Below are 23,207 nucleotides of genomic sequence, written 5' to 3'. Positions count from 1 at the left end.
AGCTCGGCGTGGGGAAGGAACACTTCACTCTTCAGTGAAGAGCTCTGCAGCTGCGATATGTCTTCTGATTCTTAATTACCACATTTTATGTCTTCATCCCTCTTACCAGTCTCATAGGAGTTATGTTCAGCTAGTCTTCAGGTGGCTCTCAAGGACAGTTGTTCTATAATTTAGTTGTAATTTTGATGTGGTCATGGGAGGACATAATCTTAGAGTTTATCTACTCTGCTAACTTGAATCAAAGTCTCCTCGACTCTATATTGTATTTTATTAAATTAAATTAATTAATTGATTGTTTGTTATTTTGGATTTTAAATATTGCTTTTCATTTTAAAAAGTTCTTTGAAATGATTACATTTTTTCACGTTATTTATTACGCTTAGCATCCAATGTGTTCTGTGAAATTACTATATAAATTATATTTGTTCAGTTTAATTAGCATATAAGGTATCCAATTGAAAGTACAGCCAAAATGAACTATTTAATTATATAAAAGAAAATTTAGTGAAGAGATAGAACTGCTTCTTTTGTAGCACAATTTTAATTGAAACTGCTAGAGTTGCATCCTGTTCTACATCAAAAAAAAGGAACACAAATTCCTTCAGGTTCTATTTCAGGCTCTACCACAGGCTTTGCTATTATACCCAGAGCAAGATGGAACCTGTTACTTTTTTTTGTCTGCAAAATGTAAGCAATGTTTTTAGCCTTTTTTTCACAGGAGAGGCAGGATTAACGAGCACCACAAATGACCTTGACCTGCTTTGTAACTGCAAATGCATTTTTTATTGCCATATTTTCATGAAAAATGAAAATCGACTAGCTTTTTTCTGATGAATTAATATTAGGCTAAAACTTTAAAGTCTGGAACATGTACTTTATCAGCTGCTCTTTAAAATTCCAGTTTCCAAATTTAAACAAAAGGAGAATAAGATAAATCTTTCAAGTGATAACCAAAACAGAAGGAAGGAAGTGAAAGAGTTGACTTATAAATCGAGGTCTATTTGTTTTTTCAAAACTGCACTCTTTATTTTCAGTAAGATTAGTGAGAGTATCTGAAATGCATTATGAAAGCCTATTTTGAACGAGGCTGGCTTGCTGGAAAAAATAATGTCAAAGAAAGTTGGTGTGTCAGGATATGGTATCTGTGGGAGTTTACATGTCAAGCTAACTGAGAAATTTGTGATAATGCACTTTAGAATGATGTTTATCACTCTGAGATCTTCCCATAAATCCCAATACTAATGCTGTGGGCCTGGGACTGGTGATACAGGAAGTAATTAAACACTCTTAATCGTGGTGATTTTGTAGGACTAGCTAGTCAGAAGTTTCTCTCATCCATCCTAGGTGACTGTTTCAGTGGGAGAGTGCAATTAGGTCAGACACACATTGTGATTTACTTGTTTTTGAAAGGCAGAATCCAGGTCAGAATCATAAGGAATGAAAGCAACTACAGTACTTCAAAATACTGAGCTTAATTTCCCACGCCTATAGATTCCAGGTGGAGGTATTTCCAGTAGGATAACATACCTGGATCATCTCTGTTCCCTTCCTCACTCTTCTCCAGGGAAGAAGGAGCTTCCTTTCTCATTGATGAGTTTGAAGAAGGAACTAAACAGGGAGTGGCAGCCTCTGAGACCTGCAAGAGCTAATGTAAATTCTGTTTTCTGCGGGTGAGCGTAGCTAACATTTTTGTTTTGTGCTTCTGGCCATGCTGTTTTAATGTTCATAGCTGCCCTTTGGGATGAATTTTATGTAAAGAATGAAGACAATCCCTACGCATAAAGTTCCCCCAAATCAACTCTCACCTCATTTCAGTAACTCAGAGGACAAATCACCCTTTTAATATATGCTGGAATTGAGATAAAATTGGAAATAATGAAGATTCTGCCTTTTGCTCTTGCTCACATTCTTTTATATTCTTCATAGCAGTGGCTGTGTAAGTGCAGAGTGAGTAGGAACAGTGAAATGTTTTTCCATTTCACCATTCCTACTGTCACATGACTAAGACTGTGAGCTGTGTGAGGCCAGAACCCTCGATATGGCGTAACAGCCAACACATATGTGAAACTCAACACAGGTTTGTTGATTCAGTGAATTATTCAATTATTATAAAATGGATTCAGTGAAAAATTCAGGGTATTTTAATTAAACAGGCGACCTGATCTGTCCTGGGGTCTTACCGAGCTCTTTTCTGGGATAGGCTCACCATGGAGGCACAGCCTGGGGCCTGGGCTCTGGGGCCTGAAGCTCGAGCCTGTGCCCTACAACGGCTCTCCTGTTACCATCTACCTCACCTTTAGCCTGTGCCTAACGAGCTCTTTTCTAATGTGCCTCTCTGGATCTTTCCACAGCACATACTCTGACTGCCTATCCTTGTTCCAGTTGACTGACCCTCAAGTGCTATCCCCCTCCTGTCCCCGACTCCTAGGGACTCTCATTCTCAGCCTCCTGGGTAAAGGGTGGTCTGCACGTCCATTCATGCACTTCACTGGACTCTAGGCACTAACTGAGCACCTGCTGAGTGTTGGGTACTAGGCTATGAGCCTGGGCTACAAAGATGACGCACACACGGTCCTGGATGAAGGCATCATCCACGTCAGCAGTGCGGTGATGCAGGTGGCATCAGGCACAGTGGGAGACAGAACTGAGGCATCAGACCAGTTAGGGACGTGTGCCGGGGCAAGGCCTCCTTCTTCAGGTTGCTAGGTCCCAGAAGAGCTGGAGTCGGAGGTGGAAAAGGTGGAGGTGGAACTGAGAATTTCGAAGAAGCCTGAGTCTCAGACCAAAAGGCTTTGTGAAGCTGAGTGTGTGCTCAGGAGAAGACAGAGATAATAGACATGGGTTCTGGAAAGGAAGAAAAGCTCTGTAGACATTATAAAAAATGCCATGTATTTAGATTTTTGGGCTTGTAAATAGCTCTCATCCCTCTTTGATGGAACCTTGTTGGCACCCTTGTAAAATCAGTGTTACAGAATTGGCTAAGGGATAAAAAGGGTCTATTTACTACAATTCTCTTATAATACATCAGGAAAAAATTGTGTGTGTGTGCGCGAGTGTGTGCCGTAGGTATTTTTACTGCCATTTTAGAGGAGGTTTATGGCTTCCTAACAAGCTTCACTCATTATAATGAAAGTACTTGTATAAACAAGTTGAGGGAAGAGGTTGATTGACATTAATCTCAAAGGTGTTGCTGGGAAGGTTTTTTGTTCGGCTGCCTTTGAAGTAAAGATCAGAGGTGATTCTTTGTCACCAACAAAACTTTGATGTTTCCCTGCACTGCTGCTCACAGCCAGGATGTAAACAATATACACAGATAACATCCACAATCATTTTATAACTAGGTAAGAAATTTGTTAAGGAAAATATAATTTGTTACTGCTCAATGTGACTGAAATGTTTGCAGGTATCCAGGAGGGACAGCTAGTTCTAGAACAGAAGTATTAACATTCATTAACAAAGTCTGTGTAACAACTGGTTTAACTGACTGCAAATGAACGTATCAAAGGACTTGTGTTAGTACAGGTAGAGTGGGAGGGAATTAGGCTGTGAGTCTGACTGCTGGGTATATCGGAATGAGGCTGAGGTTTTGGAACTGGACAGGCTCAGCTTTGAATCCGGCTCTCTTATTTACTAGCTGCGTGCTCTCAAGCAAATTATATCCTCTCAGCGTCCTTGTAAATAAAATGGGGATAATAATGTTGTTAGGATTAAGTGCAATTATATAGTTAAGGTGCCTAATACATAAGTACTTGCTCAAAATCGTAGATACATTGATCTTGAGCAAAATAGTCATTTCACAAAATTTAAACTCTGAAGTCTCAAAGGATATAGCCAGAGTTTTAAATGTACTAAATGCCCCAAATGCCCTACCTTGCCCAGCTCTTCCTAGTAAGGTATTGGCTTATGTCTTTCCTCATTGCAATAGGTGGCTGAAGATGACAGACATGACTCATCAAAGGATATGGATGAGACCTGGTAGAGAACCTAAGGACCAATTGATTCACACACATTAACTACAATTATTCCATATATTGTACTGACAAAGGCATGGATGATTTCTGGTTATTTCTGGCTCTCTCACAAATATTATCCTCTCCTTAATTTAGAATCTGATATATGTATGGAGGCGAACGTGGTACTTATATTTTAATCAACAGAATAGGCCCTTGATCTCTATGAAAGTCCTACTGTGTGTGCCTTAAAGCTTTAAGAGAAAAGAGCAGAGGATTGAAAAAGGAAGGATCCCTCTGTCAAGCCCAACAGAACCACCAAATTCATCCTTGCATCCATCCATCCATCAATCCACTACTATGTTTTAAGCAGCAAAAACACAATGTTAAACAGACGACAACCCTCATAAAGTTTGCAGTCTATGAATCACTGGGGTGGCTGATTTGTCAGGCAGTTTGTCCTCACATTGGAGCAAAAGGATATTCATCCCAAATAAATGCTCATTCTAGATAATGTGGAAAATACACAAATAAATGAAGAAAATAATAAGCATCTTTATTTCCTAGAGCTAATCAGTATTAACATTTTGGTGTATCTCCTTAAGGCCTTCTGTGTTTATGTGTGTGTCTAGCAATAGTGAAATCAGGCAGTGATAATTTATGTCGTTTTATTATTCACTTAACATTACATCGTGAGCAGTTTTCTATACTATCAAAAATCTTTAAAAATATGATTTTTAGTGGTTGCTTGATGATCTATTAAATTAACTTTTGCTAAACATTTAGACTGTCCTTTTTTCCTTATATTTCGCTATTATAATTAATACTAAAATAACATCTTTAAACCAAAAATTGTACCCAAATCTCCTTAGGATTTTTACTTAGATTTCTAGAAGTGTAATTTCTGTCTCAATGGATGTGAAGGTTTTGTGGCTTTTGCCAAATTGCTTTCCAGAACAGAAATGACTTCATTCTAGAACATTTGGAAAATTAAAAAAATAGTTTAGCTCAGTGTTTGCTGTCACGCATCTCAATCACAACGCCGTATTTGGCTGAACCATGGTATCTTTTTACAGGTCAATGTTTGGAGACAACCCTTTAAAATTATGGGCTTTGAGAGAGTGACTCTGAATGAGCCATGCTGAAAACATAAACTTTTTTGCTGTTTTTCTCTTTTCTTTCAGCTTACTTTCCTCATTCCCTCTCCCAGCCTTTTACTCATAGCATTTCAAACGCCCCACCCCTACTCCATACTGCTACCTGTGCTGGTAACCCATGGTAACAGCCTGGTATGTAGCCTGCCATGTTTTTCCTCATGCTCATGTAATCAGATACATATTTATGCACACAGACACATGCATACATAACCTATTATTTTACAGAAATGGTATCTCATTATAGTCACCTCCACATGAAAGAAAGAAAAAAAAGAAAGCAGTGGCTCTGATGGTGAGTTCAGCAGTGATTTTCTGGGAATTGTTACTGGAGGTCCAGCTTACAGCCAATTGCTCTAACCCTTTCAGTAATAGGTGCTTTTCAACCCCACTATTAAAGTAAGTCATTGCTCTTTAAAATTCTTGCCATCATGATTGGTATAGTGTTACATCTTAATGTTCATTTGGGATATAAGTCTAAGCAAATTTTCTTTTTTATCTTTGCCATTTGTGTGAATTGCCTGTTCATATCTTTTGTCATTTTTGTTTTGGGTTGTTTCCCTTTTCCTCATCCATCTTTAAGAGCTATTAATGATTTAAAATTGTAAGCCTTTTCTATCATCAATAATTCCCACCCCTCAACCCCCAAATGTATTTCTTTTTAATGCACTTTGTTCCCTGGATATAGTCTGGCCATTTAATGTTCCCTTCTAAGCACTTTTCTGATCACAGGGGCTGGAAAGAGCTAAAAACCCAATTTACAGTTTCCCTTGTAGCGAGGAATCAGATGTGAATTAAGTTGCACCAGTTAGATGCATTCATGCAAGATCTGGATGCTAGAAGTGAGATGGAAGCCATTTCCTTCTGCTGTTTCTGCTGGAAAGCACGTTTGGAGACACATGCATATTCGTGACCTCACTTTGCATTTCCATGTCTGAGCACCAGCTTCCTGACTGTGAGAGTCCAGGAGGCAGCAGTGTAGCAGCAACAGCTTTCTGACATCTAGACTGTAATTTTGTCAATGTGCTCCTAAAATCGGTCATATAATGGCAGCCACATTACTGCCAGTGGTCCTCTAGCCCTCCCAGCACTTTTGCAAATACCTAATTCCTGTATTAAGTTCCTCTCTTCCTGAAAAACCCAGGGTGGTTTGTGTTTCCTGCACCATATCCTGCTGATACACCTTGTTTAAAATATCCTTTACCTTGTAAAGTTTAATTTTTAAATGTAGTTACTATTTTTATTTTATAGTTTCTGAAATTCTTGACTTGGTTAAATATCCAGAACCCTAGATTCAGTGGAGTCCCCTGGATTATCATTTAAGAATTCTATGATTTAATTTTTTACGTTTAAGTCATTTTGTTCTATAAGGATCAAATTTTACTCTTTTTTAGGTTTTATGGACTGAACTGTGTTCATCCCAAATTCATACGGTGAAGCCCTAGCCCCCAGTGTGACTGTATTTGGAAATAGGGCCTTTAAAGAGGTAACTAAGGTTAAATGAAGCCACAAGTGTGTCCTGATCCAATATGGCTGGTGTTCTTATAAGAAGAGGAAGAAACACCAGGGATTTGTGTGCACAGAGCAAAGGCCAACTAAGGACACAGTGAGAAGGCGGCCATCTGCAAGCTAAGGAGAGAGAGCTCAGGAGAAGTCAAACCTGCTGGCACCTTGATATTGGACTTCCAGTCCCCAAAACCATGAGAAAGTACATTTTTGTAGTTTAAGGCACCTGGCCTGTGGTATTTTGTGATGGCAGCCCAAGCAGACTAATACAGATGGATAGATAATTGTATTAGGATTTGTTACTTAATCACTTTTCCCTCATTGAATTGAAATACCACTTAATCATGTATAAGTTTAATATATGTGGCGGGATCAATTTATGGATTCTAGTCTATTCTTCTCTTCTGTTTGTTGATTCCTATGTTTATACCGTAACAATTAGATTATATTAGTTTTATGGTATGTTCTGATATATGATAAGGCAAATCTTCTCTCTCTGTTCTTTCTTCCCCCATCTCCATGGGTTACTCATGAAAAATATCATTTTCTCAAAGTGATACAGGTATACAGTTTGAAAAACCAAACAATACAATAAAGCTTATAACTGAAAAAAGAAGTCCCTGTTCCACCCCCAGTGGTATGTTGGTAAATGTTTAGCAACTGACTCTCTGGAAAAAACTGCCCTGATTTATAGTATTTTCTGTTTCAGTGGTGTAAATATTCCCACCATGGATGATTTCAAGGTCCCACTGTGATGTCATTGAACAGACAGTTGGGAAGAGATGTACCCAACTGGCTTTCTCAAGCTCGAGCAGGTCAGCTCCAGCACCACTGCCCATTCCCGAGTTCCTCTTCTAAAATTCTCATTAGCTGTTTTTCTGGTACTTATATCCATATCTTTAAATAGTATGCTTACATTACTATTTCCTGGTGTATAGAGTTTAAGCATTAGCTATTGATATCTTATGAAGGATGATAGGATATTATCAAATACCTTTTCTATCCTCTTGCTCTCACTTCCTCTCCCAGTAAAGTTCTATCATAATTTTTGTTTAAATGAATATTCAATGTTTATTTTATTGTAATTCCATATTTATATACCTAATTACATACCTACTTATAATGTAATTATTATGATTATATCCTACTTGATGAGCCAGGTAATATAGCATGATAAAATTCCCTTTATTATATATTTTAAAAAACTTTTTCTACTGATGGTTAAGTTCCCCAAGTCTATCCTGTTTCTCTCAAACTCTCTAAGAGTAAAATCCATGGTAAAGATGGGACCCTTAATGACTGAAATTCAGTGAAGAAAATGTGGACTAATCTGATTGCTGCTGACATTTGAGGCTATGAGGAAAACCATTTCTATCACTATGGATAAAAAAAAATAAAAAATTATTTCACATTAAAATTTACAACAGCCCAACACATGGCTGTGGGAAATAAATTTGTATTACCAGAGCAGTCAGGGAAAACCCCAAGCTCAGAATTTATACTGGTCACAATTTGCAAATGCCTACTCCTTGCATGTGGCGAAGACAATTGCAAAGTCACCCTAGAGGAAAACTTTGCCCACTCAACTCAGGCCACTCAGGGTTTCCCCACACATCAAGTACAATCAAATAGAGGCTCGCAATGAAATCTTACCCAGCACAAGACATGAGTCATCATGAATGAAAGTCAACGATGGGCTGCATATATGATGGTGGTTCCATAAGATTATAATGGAGCTAAAAAAATTCCTATCGTCTAATGACATCGTCATTTCAATGTCGTATCACAATGCATTACACGTTTGTGGTGATGCTGGTGTAAACAGACCGACTGTGCTGTCAGTCATCCAGAGGTGTCAAGATTTAAGAACCAGCCACAGAAAAGTTTGCTTTTCCTGGAGCTAAGAGTCATTTTATACACAATAAGTATGAATAAGTATGGGATAACAGATTGCAAAGTACTCTTAAGGGCATAAAGAAGAATGGATAACAGATTTGCCTAACCTTTATCATGATACTTTATACAAGTAAAGGAAGCTGAATTTAATACCTAATTGACTACAAAGAATCACAGGTTTTTTGAAAATCTGAATGGTGCCTTGGATTTAATTTCCAGTCAGTTATCTTATCCAACAATTCATAATGAATTGCAGTAATATAATCCAAAGGCAATAAAAACAAAGCTGACTTGGGGCGGCCGGTTAGCTCAGTTGGTTAGAGCGTGGTTCTCTTAACAAGGTTGCCGGTTCGATCCCCGCATGGGTCACTGTGAGCTGCGCCCTCTACAACTAGATTGCAACAACTACTTGACTTGGAGCTGATGGGTCCTGGAAAAACATACTTAAGATAAATGAAAGTTAAAAAAAAAAAAAATAGGCAAAGCTGACTTAACCATGAGGCTTGATAAGAACTCTGAGGAATACACATTGGCCACAGTGTGGAAGGGTTTTAATAGGCTTAAGATTGCATCAAACATTTAAAAACAGATGAAGGAAAAATTGTCACTTGAGGTAACAGCTTGAGGTAATCATATGAGGTAAGAGAAGAAATCAAAATAGTGTAATTGCTTAGAATGAGATTTAAAGGACAACATGAAAATTTGTTCAGAGAGTTTAGCTCTAAATATAAGGGAATATTTACTTTCATGGACAGTCTCAACATAAAATGGTGATGACATTCTGTTTCTCGTGGTTCCATGATTACTGTGTTCTTTCCCTGAGTGAGAGTTTCCATGAGGATGGAAATAGACTGCTGTGGACAGAGGCTTGATGTCAAATGGATAATTCACATTGTCTGGCTCCATCCACACAAAGCCAAAATACCTAGATAAGGAGCATAAGGCTTGAAAAATGCCAAACGATGCCAAGGTTTCTGATGTTTCCAAATATCCAAGTGTCTGTATAGATGTTTCCAAACATGTAGATGTAGCTGTTGGCAGTTGAGTTGACAAAATTCAGATAAGTGCTGGGACTTTTTATTTTTAGCACAACTGTTTTTAGTACAAGGTTCTATTAATGTTTAGTAATGGATGGTTGGGTAACTGCTTCAAATTCTTGACCCCAGGCCTTCAAGGACCCACACATTCAGAGAGGCCTTGGGAAAGATACTTATCTCTCCAGGCTTCTGTGGGTACCATTACCCCTGTCCCTTGAAAGCCAGTAAGTCGCTAAAGATTCCTGAGTTACTCCAGCGAGGCGAAGGCCGTGGAGAACCTGGTAAAATGACCCAATGGGCAGCCGAGTGCCAGACATCCAGTAGATGCTCAATAAATACATGAGAAAATGGGACAATCAGAAGAATGTTCACTGTCTCCCTTTACCACATCTGCCCACATCTGACGCTACATCTTAATTTAGATGAATTTCCTATGCTTCTTTCTAAAACCAATTGGTCCACTTCGCACTGGAGCCCATTCGCTCTTTCCTACTTACGATGTTGTTCCAACAGTTCTCCTCTTTCCTACATCACATCTCTCTTCAGGACCATTCCCATAAGCATACCCACACGTCATTCTTTCTTCCATTCTTTAACACACACACACACACACACACACACACACACACACACACACACTGCACATTCTTTCGATTGTATTTCCTCAGCTAGCTGCTGCCACATTTATTTTAGAGCAAACCTCCTTAAAGAATTGTCTGTACTCACTGTCTCCAAATCTTCTCTCACTTTTTCTTAAATCTACTCTGACGAGGCTCTTTGTTTTGCCTACTCCATCAAAGCCGCTCTCATCAGGCAAGGTAGCTGTATTAATTTATCAGTTCTCAGGCCACATCTTAACTTGACCTCTTAGTAGCTCTTGATACATTGGGTCATTCCTTCTTCCTTCATCCTTTCTTCTTCACTTTTCTTCCTGGACATCAGACTCCCCTAGTTATCTACCTTCAGTCATTGACTCTTGTGTCTAAATGCAGTTTCTTGGAGATTTTATTTAATCTTGTACCTTTAAAAAATACCACACATACGGCAATGACTTCATTCTAGCCCTCTCTCCCCAACTCCAGAAGTTTATCCAAATGCTTTCTCAGTATCTCCACTTGGATGTCTAATAGGCTCTTCAAACTTAGCTCTTTCCAAACTCAGCTCCTGAGCTCCTAGCTCTGTTAGAGGCAACTCCATCCTTCCAGGTACTCAGGTCAAACACCATAGAGTAAGCCCTTGACTCCTAGTCCCCTCACACCCCTGGGAAATCCTCCTGGCGCTACCTTCACAGCAGACTCTGACCACTCTGAGCCACTTCACTATTTCCACCAGCGCCTCTCACTGCAGAGGCCCTTTAACAGGCTCCCTGTTTCCACCCTGGACCCTTACAGTCTATTCTCAACAAAGCAGCCAGAATGACTGTAACAGAGTCACAGTATGTCACTCCTCTGCTCAGAAAAGACCCTGTGTGATCTGCTCCCTGACAGGCCCGTGTGATTGGTCCCTGCCACCTCTGCTGTCACCTCCTCCTATTCCGCCCACCTCCCTCCCGCACGCCCTGGGCTCCAGCCATGCCACCCCTGCCTGGCTCGGAGGCCCCCCGGCATGCTCCTGCTTACAGCCATTCTCCTGTTATCTGCTTGTCTGACTCTCTCACCCCCTTCAAGTCTTTGCTCAACTGTCACCTTCTCACTGGCGCCTACTCTGATTACCCTTCTTAAAATTCCAACCTGAGCCCCCTGGATTCCTGAAAATCCTGCCTCTGCTCTGCTTTGTTTTGTCATGGCACACTTATCACCCTCTAATATACTGTACAATTACTTGTTTTTCATGTCTGTTATTTATTGTGTCTCCTCGCTCCCCCCGCAGAATGTGACCCCCATGCAGACAAAGCTCTCCATCTGTTTGGTTCACTGATAGAGCCCAAGTGCCAAGAACAAAGCCTGGCACACAGAGGACACTCGATAAATATTTGTTGAGCAAATTGAATCAATGAGTGGAAGCATCTGGTTATACGATTCTTCCAGATGATGGTGTGCCATTTAATCCTCAAAATAGCCACATGATATAAATACATGTATTCCCCTCCATTTTCAGATGTGAGGTCTGAGGGGCTGAAAATTTCTGCTCGAGATCATATGACTGGAGGGAGGCAGAGCCAAGATTTGAACCGAGTCTGCATGGTCAACTTCTCCATTATTCTTCTAGATTCCTGGAGGGAGTATTAATTGGTTCAGCTTTTCTGGAGGGGAATTCAGCGTTATATATGAATAGCTTTACAAATGTTCCCACCGTTATTCCAGAGAACTCATCACAGGTATGTATAAAGGCCTTCCTACACCGTTGTTTGTAATAACCAACAAGAGAACAAAAAACCCAGGAAAGAACCCAAGTGATGCATAGCAAGCAGGGAGCTGATTTTTTAAAAAATTGTGGTACATTCACACAATGGAAAACTATGTAGCCAATAATAACAATGTTATAGAGGGATGTATAATGCCATGGAGAAACCTTCCTAGCATATGTTCAGTAGAAACAATAAGGACAACAAACCAGGATATCAAATTGTATACACATTATGATTCCCTCATTTTTAAAAGTTACATTGTTTATGCACAAAAAAATGACTGGAAGTATGACAGCAAAATGCTAATAATGGTTCTCCCTAATGTGATTATGGGTGGTTTTAACTTTCTCTGTAAATCTGTGTAACTTTTTATAAGACAAAGTTATTTTTAAAAGGATTCTCTGCCTCAACATTAAAATGTAATTTTCTATTTATATGACACATAATCCAGTTTATGAAAAAACTAAACATACCTGAATAGCTGAAATGAAAGACTAGATCCCTGTAAAATACCCACTAGGTTCTAAGAAGTTAGACTGTTACAACTGTATTTCATATATCCAAGGCTAAAATGGTTTCATTGTATTGCAATATCCTTATCTAGATAAACCATACTGAACCATTTCATTTAAGCACATTAGATTTTCCACGTTTTAATAAGGTTTAATAAGGTTTAATAAGGTCTCTTTTCTTTTCTTTTGGAGATATCCCCACATAGGCATTACATTCTATTTCTCTTTGGAGCTCTTGGCTGTCTCAACTCAGAGAGAAGTATCTCATTTCATAGCACAAATTACCTTGCTAGGTTGTTTCAACATTGCAAACAAAGCATATTTAGACTGTGTCATCACATTAAACAATTACTCTACTAAAGCTCATTTCTAAACAATAACTTACATATAAGTTTCTAATCTTTTAACTCATTCCTGGGGAATTATCTTCTTTAAAGCCCATCTTAGAAAACATCACTTTTTTTTTCTTCTGACTACAAGCCATTTTAAGAATTGTCAGAACCCTATAGATTGCAAGGAAGTACTGCGGAGTTTCTTAACATCAAGAATAAGAACAATGCTAGAATGGTTAATTAACTCACTAAACAAAGAAGGAAAAGGACACACAGATTTTCTTGTGGAACTTGACAGATTAAAAAATGTTAATGTTCTTAGATGAATGGTCACGCAATTTGAAGTGACGTTTTAAATATATAATTCCTGAAGCCCAGATAGAATCTTAACATTCTTGTGGATTTAAGATAAAATGTTTTAAAGGATTGAGAATGAATTTATTAAAAGAGTGCTGTGAAGAGAATGGAAGAGTTGACAGAGGTGTGACACTGAATGGGAGCACACGCACACACACGCATGCACGTGCACACACACGCACACACGTGCACACACGCACACGCAGGCACACATGCAGGCACGCACACACACACATGCAGGCACGCAGACACAGACGCATGCATGCACACACACACATGCACGCACATGCATGCAGGCACACACACGCACACGCAGGCGCACACACACGCACACACAGGCACACATGCAGGCACACACACATACAACCCTGCACGTAGGTCCTATAGCAAACTGGGCTCAGTTCGAGAATTTCAATATGAGCGGAATGTCTGCTTAAGGAAGTGCATTCAGCACAGGCCAACACAGCTCCAGAGAGGGGGTAGCTATTGATGAAAGAACATATGAGCCATCAACCTCAAAACCGGAGACAACGGCTTCAGACCTGAATTTCATGTTTAGAGTATAGGATATAAATGAACAGAGAAGTGCATTGTTTTCCAGAGTATCACAGGGCTATAGACAGGGATAAGAGAATAAAAGTAATTAATATGTGAGAAACCTAGCAGGCCAGTGGATCAACAAAATGCCTGGTCAGAGCTTGCAGCCTACCGGCCGCCTCCCACACCTCTGTTTTCACTCACACACTTAGCAGTCTCCCTTCTGGTGGCTGCCAAGGGTCGCTGTCCTTCTCACCTCAGGCCTGCCTCCTCCAACCCTTCAGCAGAGTAGAAAATGCCTTCCTTGGGGACCCCTCTCACAGGGTGACAGTAAAGTGCAGTTGGGCCAGAGCACCCATTTTTCTAATCCTACAAGGGAGGGACAGACCCACCAGGGGCCTCTCAAGCCCACTGCCCGCATCCCACGCTATCAGACGCTGTTGCCTCTATGTGGGTATTTTCATACCATTTTTACTCACAGGGAAGCTGAGGCTTATCCTAGGTCACTCAGCTAAGAAACAGCAGCATCAAGATTTAAAATCAGTTCTGCTTTTCTCCAAAACCCAAATGCTTTATTCACACCATAATGTCACATCAGAGTTCCAGTCCTAATGGTAAATATTTAAAAACTATTTTCATGAAATGTGGGTTTTAGACCTTTAACAGATGATGGCAAAAGTTTGACAGAAGCTGATTTTAGAAACTCTGGTTCTTAAGTTTCATTTTCTTCTCCCCTTCCATCCAATCATATTTTCCTTGCCCTCTATTCTTCTCTCTCCCTTTATTTTTTCTTTTAATCATTTTTTAATATTAGTTTTTAATTACAGTTGACATATAATATTATATTAGTTTCTGGTGTACAACATAGTGATTAGACATTCATATACCCTACGAAGTGATCACTCCAATAAGTCTATCATCTGTCACCTAATCTAACGGCCTTCTGTAACCCCCACCTCATAATACCCAGCCTTCCATCTCTGATACGGATAATTGAAGTTTTCTCCATCATGTCAAGTACGGCCTCAAAGCACAACCACTCGCCCCACCCCTTCTCTCCAGCCTGTGCACCAATCCCACCCATGTGGACGTTCTGTGCAGGCTGGGGTTCCTGGGCCCTACTAAACACTATTTGAATACCTGGAGTTTGTACCTTTCGGGAGCAAGGCTGGGCACCCAGGCTGCTGCCGGCATTCCTGCTGTGCCCTTTCTGGATATTTCTTGCAATGAGCTGGAATCCGAGGCTTTTCATTTTTCTTACCCCTTTGAGAAGGAAAAAGAAAAAGAATGTTTCAGATGGGTGGAGGCAGGACATGGACCCTTCTGTGTGAGGACTCCCAGAAAAGCAATTGAAAATTTTGTGTTTTTCAGCTTTAAGCTTGTGTTTTCCAACAGAACAAGATGTTCTCTATGAAAACAATTATTGTGGGGATGAAAGAATGAGAATGAAGGTCGTAACAGACCTGTAGTAAGGAAATGTGAGCAGAAAAAAGAATGACCTGGTTCACAGCAGGGGCCCAGGCTCTCCAGGTGAGGATGGGGACAAGGGCAGGTGTGGGCCTGGCCTTTGTTCTCTCCTGGACATTTATGTGAGGCTGCCTTTTGCTTCCAAATCTTCTGGAACCTAAGATGAAACACCATCAAATAAATGGGTGGGCTGAGGTTCCTGAAAGCCCACCCATCCATTCTTACCAATGGTGATTAAAGCTCTGTTTGTAAATAAATGAGGAGGATCAGACTGCTGGATCCAAATGGGGTAGTTATAGGCAGGTATATTCGTGTGTGTGTGTGTGTAGCATGTATACTACTTCAGACACATTGAAGTGTATTTAAATAGAGATATCACACTCGGCTCAGGCATTGCCTCCTTCAGGAAGCCTTCCTTGATTGCTCCTGGCACAGTCTCCAAGGTGGATCAGGCCTTCTTTCCATTTACAAGTCAACCACTCAGCATACCCAGCAGCACATTTACTCAGTGAATGTGTCCACCAACCTGTGAACTCCTTGAGGACCACGACTGTGTCTTTTTATCTCTACAAAATCAACACCTGTAGTAACTATGGGCCCTTAGACCTCAATTTCCTCATCTGTAAAATGGAGGCACGCTTAGTGCCTGCCTCTTTGGGCTGTTGAGTGTTGAATGAGATAATTATCTAAAGAGCTTAGCTCAGAGTCTGCCATGTCGCATAGGAGGAGGTTCATAAACAGCTAATCTTACTATACTCATATTATCAGGTGGAGGGAGCTTTTCAGAATAAGAACAAATAAACTCTAGTTCTGTCCCTACTTTGCCTGTAATCCGGGTTTTAGAGACTAACTCATCCTAAATCCTGCTTCTTTCTGTGGAATGTGAACAAGTCCAGCTTTCCTGGAAACTCCATTCTGATCACTTATCTCAGCAATCTGAGCTCTGTGACCAAAGGCTTGTGACTGCCCTCTGTTCAGGGTGCAGGTCAGTTTAACCTGGCATTTCTGAGAAAGCTGACGAGTGACATCAGCTTAGTTCTGCTCACTTAAGGACTTCTTGCTAGCTGCTGGATTACAGAATGAACACTGGAAAGATGGAGTGTTGTTTATTTCCTTAGTGCTTCCAAATCTCTAAATAGTTCATAGATTATTGCTCAAAAGTAACATCTTCCCTAAAAATGATTATTCAATCCTATTGCCTGCTAAGCCCTTTGATTGTTGGTACCTCAGTAGCTCACATCCACTTTCATGAGATGGGCAGGGTAGCCTCCCTTTTGCAGATGAGCAATGCAGGCCCAGGGAAGTTAAGGAAGGGAACCCTCAAGGTCACCCAGAGGACAGCAGTGTGTGCGCTGGAGGAGCACTGTAGAACTTGGGAACCTTGACAGTGAAACCAATGTCATGTTTTGTCACGTGTTTGGGCAATGTGAGAAATATTTCCATCCTTAAACCCTTTCAGTATTACAGCTGTTGATACATTCTCCTCTTCATCCTTAGTAATAAAGCATTCAAGTTTTAACTAGGCACAAGGGCCACTGGAATAAAGACTCCATCCCTCATCCTCCCTTAAAGATGAGTGTTGCTACATAATTAAGTTCTGGCCAATTAGAATAAATAGAAATGACACGTACCCTGAAAGGGATAAAACATAGCCTCTTTCCTCCTTTCTGCTGACTGCCATGTGGTTGTGAGAGCCGGACCTCCAACAGCCATCCTGAACCATGAGGGAGCAGTAAACTGTGTTCTGAGGATGGCAGATGAAATATGGAAGCTGCTAGTTCCCTGATACCATGAACAGGTATCCTAGCCTCTGATGGACTACACACAACTCAGTTCATGTGAGGGAGAGATATATTTCTCCCCTGTTTAACGGATTGCTATTTTGGGTTCTGTGACTGACAGCTTAACCTAACCTAACCTAATCACATGGTTCCTATCGCACGGAGAAATAAATTCCAGACACTCAGTGAGCACCGCCAGGCCCTGCTCCCATCCTCCTCTTGCTCCCTACACTTGACGCCCGCTCTCCTTCTTTCTCACATGCTGTGCCTTCTGCCCGAAATGCTATTCACCGGGATAACTCCTGCTCCCCACTGGGATTTCAGTCTATGGGCTCCATTGTCAGAGAGGCCTTCCTTGATCAAGATCCTTTTATTCTTTTCCTTTCCCATGGTTCTTCTCCTTTCTGGGACCTGGCTTTTTCATGTAAAATACGTATTTTATTTCATGGTTATTTGTTAAATATCTAGCTTGCCTCCTAGATGTTAGCTCTAAGGATTGAGGGGCCCTCAACACTGTACGCCCTGGCTGTACACGGCGTCCACCTGGGGCAGACTGTAGTTTCCAAAGATGTTAGCAACAATATTTCTCATCCCATGTACATTTCTGCAGTGTGCTCGCCACTGTCCCAACAAGAGGTGGAGTCAATGTCTCTACCTCCCTCAAGCTGCATAGGTCCTGTGACAGCTATCCTTCACAGAATGTGGCAGAAGTAACACTGTACCTGTCCCAGGTATGGCCCTAACTGACAGGCAGCTTCTACTTTCCACCTTTGGAAGCCAGTTGTCATGCTAAGAAGTGCAAGCACCCTGCAGCTACCATGCTGTGCGAAGGTCAAGCCAAGCGGAGTAGCCTGGAGGATGAAACACTGCATGAAGAGGAGGGACAGTCACGGAGTACCCGAGTTCTGAGGTTCCTGCAACGTAAGGGAGCCACCGTTGGTATCCAGTCCAGACGATCCTTTGGGTCACTCCAGGCCCAGCCGGGACCTGACGGCAACCACATGAGACGTAAAGCAAGAACCTCCCAGCTGAGCCCAGCCAAAAGACAAATGTGTGAGAAGTAATAGTAAATAGTTATTTAAAGCGATTCTTTTTTTGCCTAGATCCTGGCAAGACTAGTGCACAAAGAAGATGACTTCTGCAGGAGTGGATCCAGGAGGGGTGGACACAACGTGAGAAAAAAGGCTGGGGGAGCCAGCAGGTTGTCACTGGCCTCTGTGCTAGTTGTGGCACATGCCATCTTTTAATCACCATAAACTCAGCTAGAATATCTGAAGGAAGTGAGATGGGCAGGAAGGGAGGAAGTTCATGGGGTAGAAAGATGGAGCTGAGACACAATGTGAATGAAGCCCCGGCTGTCTCTGGGGAGTGGGGTTACAGGCGGTTTAAAATATTTTTTTCCTTTTCTCATCCACGTTTTCTCAACACCCTTCAAAACATGTCTTACTAAAAATAAGAAGTCGATTTTTATTTAAAGACTTCAGTTGTGCTGTGAACTTTGCAGCGGGCGGAAACAACCACACCAAACTGAAATAAGACAAAACAACCAAAACAAAACCCAGGCTCCAAAACTGCATTCTCAGCAGACAGTTATTATTATTTTTAGTCTCACAGGCCATTCTTTCAGGAAATAAAGAAGTAAGCATATCCCGAAGTAGCTTATAAAAAACAAATGAGAATGGGCATCAGAGTGGGGTGCCAAGGGGTAGCGCAGTCTGGAAACCGGGCACAGAGTATTTTCCCATGAAATATTTGGGTTTCCTCAGCTCGGGCCATCAATGCCCCATCTAGCAGCATCCTGGACTCCTCCAGCTCTCTGACTTATAATTATCCAGCATTACGCTGCTCTTTGGAAACTATTTTTGGTCATTATGCTCATTGTTGTGATTAATTATACCATATTGAGAATCCAAGATACAGTCTCTGGAAGTGTAACCTTTTCTAATCTAGGGGGAGTCATTTTCAGCTCAGCCAGCTCAGGAAGCATTTAGCACTGAATCACCAGCAGAGAATCACTGCTCCTAAAGTGGGCAGCAAGGAAAAAAAAGATGAAAACTAGAAAAGGTAGCTTGGAAGGGAGTAACTCTGCCTCTCTAATTAGGATCACCAAGGGTTTTCCTAAAGACAAGTTCATGACTGTTTAATCTCACTTTATTCAATGGGCATTTATTGACTCTGGCTTGTATGTCAGGAGCTATTTGGGCCACTGGCTCCCCATAACATGTGGCATTTGTTCATTAGCCAGTAAGAATTTAATGAGCACCGATTATATGCCAAGCGTTGTTCTAGGTCTAGATTCTTATGTTACATCAATGAACAAAACAGACATAAATACCTGCCCTGGTCATGCTTACACTCTAGTAGGAGGGGAGAATAACAATAAGTCTTACACATAAGCAAATGATATATATAGTTTGTTAGAAGGTGGCAAGAACTATGGGAAATAGGAAAATAGAAACAGGGCAAAAGGCATCAGGAGGATCGTGTCGTGTGTGCAGTTATTGAATTACCTCCCACATTATTTTGAAGCAAATCCTAGATATCACATTATTTCATCAGTATACATTTCAGTACACACCTCTATAAGCTAATGACTCTTTTAAATATATAACCACAATATCATTAGCTCATTTAAAAATTCCTTAATATCATCAAATCAGTGTTTAAATAATTCCACTTTTTAAATTGGTTATATGGTATATCATTTTTTTTAAGTTGACACAAAAGTAGCACATACTCACTGAAGAATTTTTGCAAACCATGAAAAACCACATAAAAGAATAGACTCCCCCGTAATCTCCGCGGCTGATACCTGTCTACATGGTGCCATGTATGATTAGAAAAAGGCGGCAAAGAGGTCAGCCACTGCTTGTTCTCGCCAACGGATGTCCTTGTGCCTCACACAAGCTGGGCCATTGCACATTGATGGCCCGGAGTATGTCACCAATGTTTACATTCTGGAGTACAGCCTCCCCGATTTTCTATGCATACATGCATAATTTTTATATGATTGTTTTCGTACTGTACTGTTTTGTAAGCAGCTTTTTTTCACCTAACAGCAGACCATACGCGTTGTTCCATGTCATTAAATTTGCTTGCAAAGCCTGACTCTCAGGGGTGCACCATATGGCCGTGCCATGGATGGTGGAAGCAGTGGCCAAAGTGCTTAGGCCCATCGCCCCTGGAATGCGACGTCTGTCTTTGGTAGACAAAACACAGGCAACAACATTATTTCCTTTTTGAGAGGAATATTAAAACACACAGGGGAGTTTCTGCAAAAGCATCGCACGATCATGAGGTTTTAAATTGGTTCCACCTGTTGGTCTGGGACGACAGCAAAGGTATGGTTCCACTTAGTTCAGCTCACGCCTTGAGGGGCAGGGAGAACTGTCCCTTGATGTGTTTAGATTCCTAGTGATTCCATAGTAAACAAGAAGCTTCAGCGAAGAGCAGTGAGGCAGGGCAATAGAACATATGCATTAGGACAGTTATTCCCTGAGTTATGCAAGCAGGAGATGTGGGCTCAGGCAACTAACCCCAGCCAAGGTGTGAGGCTGACAGCAGGCAGAGGCCTCGCGGCTTCTCTTGGACCAGTGTTGCTGGGTGTCAGGGCATGAGCTCAGCCATCCCTGCTGCAAACCGCCAACTGATACCTTGTAAGAAACATCATCATAGACTCAAGCAGTTGGCCAATGGATTCTTGAAAAATTGCCAGCTCATAATTGTCACCTCTTGAGAATTAGGATAAACATTAAGGTTAATTGCAAAGCATCCATTTGCCCAAACCCACAGCCCACAGTCAGCCCTAAGCCTGAGCCACAGTATTTTCTTACTGAATCCACTGAACTAAATGCCTCAGTTTAGTGAAGTCACTGGGACAGAGTGAGGCCAGAGGGCAGATGTAAACCAAGAATTCCTAACCACAGAGGCCATTCTCATGGGCCACAGAAATCCCTCTGATGCGAAGGCCACTTACATGCAAATGTTGGACAGCCTAAAGAAGGACTCAGAGGAACAGTCTCTCTGATTTCACATCAACTTGTAAAGTTTAAAAACGGTTAAGGAGCTCTACCATTGGGCCTTGATGGGGGGCATTTCTCAGGACAAGGGGAGCCAGAGTGCCGGGCACTCCTCAAGACGACCTGCACACTAAACGTGACCTGGAAGGTATTCTAATGATCCACACCCACAAGGAGCCATTTCTTATTGCTTCTAAGAAACTGCATTTTCATCCAGAATTTCACCTAGTTCTTGTATCGGAAATGCCAGTGGATGGTGTATTGGTTTCCCAGGACTGCTGTGTGAACTGGATACTTAGAACAACAGATTTACTCTCTCACAGTTCTGGAGGTTAGAAGTCTGAAATCCGGGTGTTGGCAGGGCCCTGCTCTCTCCGAAGGCTTGGAGGGGAGACCCTTCCTTGCCTCTTCCAGCTTCTGATGGCTTCATCCAGGTATTCCTTGGTTTGTGACTGTGGAACTCTAATTTGCCTCATCTTAACATGGATATTTTTCCTGTGTGTGTGTCTTGGTCACATTTCTCTCCTCTGATAGGAAACCAGTCATATTGGAGCAGGGTCTGCCCTAATGATCTCATCTCACCTCAACCTCACGACACCTGCAAAGATTCTGTTTTCAAATAAGGTCGCATTTACAGACAGTAAGTGTTAGGACTTCAACATATCTTTTAGGGGATATAGCTCAACCCATAAGAGAAGGAAACTCAAAGGTCTGGGATTAGAGATTCAGTTTCATCACCAATTCTTGTGTGATTCTGAGCAAGTCACTCATTACGTCCAGGCCCCAGGTGCACCTCATCTGTCCCCACAGGCAGCCTCGTGGCCTGTAGAGTCAATGCAATTTGAACAGGAGCCTAATTTAATTCATATGAATTAAAGAGAATAGACTCATGGTGGAAAGGGTCTGCAGGGCGGGAGCAGCCTCACAACTTGGAGAGGCTCTGCCGAAACCAGGGTGGACGGGGCTGTATCAGGGGAGCTTCCTCTGATGGCAGGCTGGGGACATCAAGTGGGAATAAAGGGCACAGGACCCCTCCAGCAGTCCCTGGCAAGGCCTTATGTGGTGCTAGCAGCCAGACCCTGAACAAAGCAGTCAGCCAATGGCCGTGCGCCTTCCCCCAGGTACCCCAGGCTCTGGGCCCCGGGCCGCATTCCAGATCATCAGGCCCAAGGCCCAACAAGCACGGTCATCGGCGCTTGGCTTGCACAACTCATCACAAAACCAGCACTAACAGGTGAGACCCTCGGCTCAGAGAACTGTGGGATCAATTCCCACTAAATATGCCTCCCTTTAGCCCGGCTTAAATATTTAGACAGCCACAGTGCATGTGTGCTCCAAATGCACAGGCTCGGAGTGAGTTGAGAGGGTTTTAGCTCCGGGTGAGACTGAAGGAACTTGACATGTTATTGAATTGAAGGCCGCAGAAGGTGAAGCCGGGCAGTCACACATCTCAGGAATGCGGATGTAGTGCTTTCAGTGTGTATCTGAGGCTGACAGGGTTTGACAGTCTCCATCTGGGAATGGTAACCTCCCGGCAGCAGGCCAGGCCTGACCCTCTTCTTTCCCTCTGCGAGTGAGAAGGGAAGGTGGTGGGGATGCTAACGTCCCTCTTACTCTGCTGTCCTGGGCTGCAGGGGGGAGTCCTGGAGAAGGCAGGCCTGGGGGCCCAGCTCACTGAATGCTTGCAATTCCAGGAGCAGCAGGCTGAGGACAGAACCTATTTCCCCGCTCTGGGAGACCTGGGTGGAATGCCACGCTGGGAGGGCAATTTGGGATGCCAGCTGATCACCCAGCCGGCTGCATCGGGCTGCATCGGGTGAGGCCAGGGGGCAGCAATGCGTTTATGTCACGTTTAATACCTCAGGCTTTCTTTGTGTGAACGGGTGAGGGGGCTTTCATCTGGGAAGTTCAAAGCACCGTTCACAAACTTCCTCTGCTAATCCTCACTCTGATCTGAATGTTGTTGTGTAACTAAACTGATTATAAAAATTTGGGGGACGGGGCTAGGCTGGGCCCCTCGGACAGACTCCCTCATGTTTTGCCCCCACCACTCACCAGCCCTGGGACAAGGCAGTCAGAGCAGAGGGGAAGCTAGTTTATGGCATTGAGAGTGTTGGAGCAGGAAGGAGCCTCGGGGACCACATCACAGTCCAACACAGTTCTGTTTTATACATGTGACGCTGAGGGTAGCAAATGTGAGAAGACATATGACTTTAACCTCCCGGTTACCTCCACAAGCCCTTCAAACCATCAACTGCCCAGGACTACGCTCAGTGTCTCCCCCCACCCTACTTCCTCCCTGTGGTACTGGC

This window comes from Rhinolophus sinicus, linkage group LG02, assembly GCF_036562045.2.
Source record: "Rhinolophus sinicus isolate RSC01 linkage group LG02, ASM3656204v1, whole genome shotgun sequence".
NCBI classification, from domain to species: domain Eukaryota; kingdom Metazoa; phylum Chordata; class Mammalia; order Chiroptera; family Rhinolophidae; genus Rhinolophus; species Rhinolophus sinicus.
Note: the sequence above shows the minus strand (reverse complement) of the source record.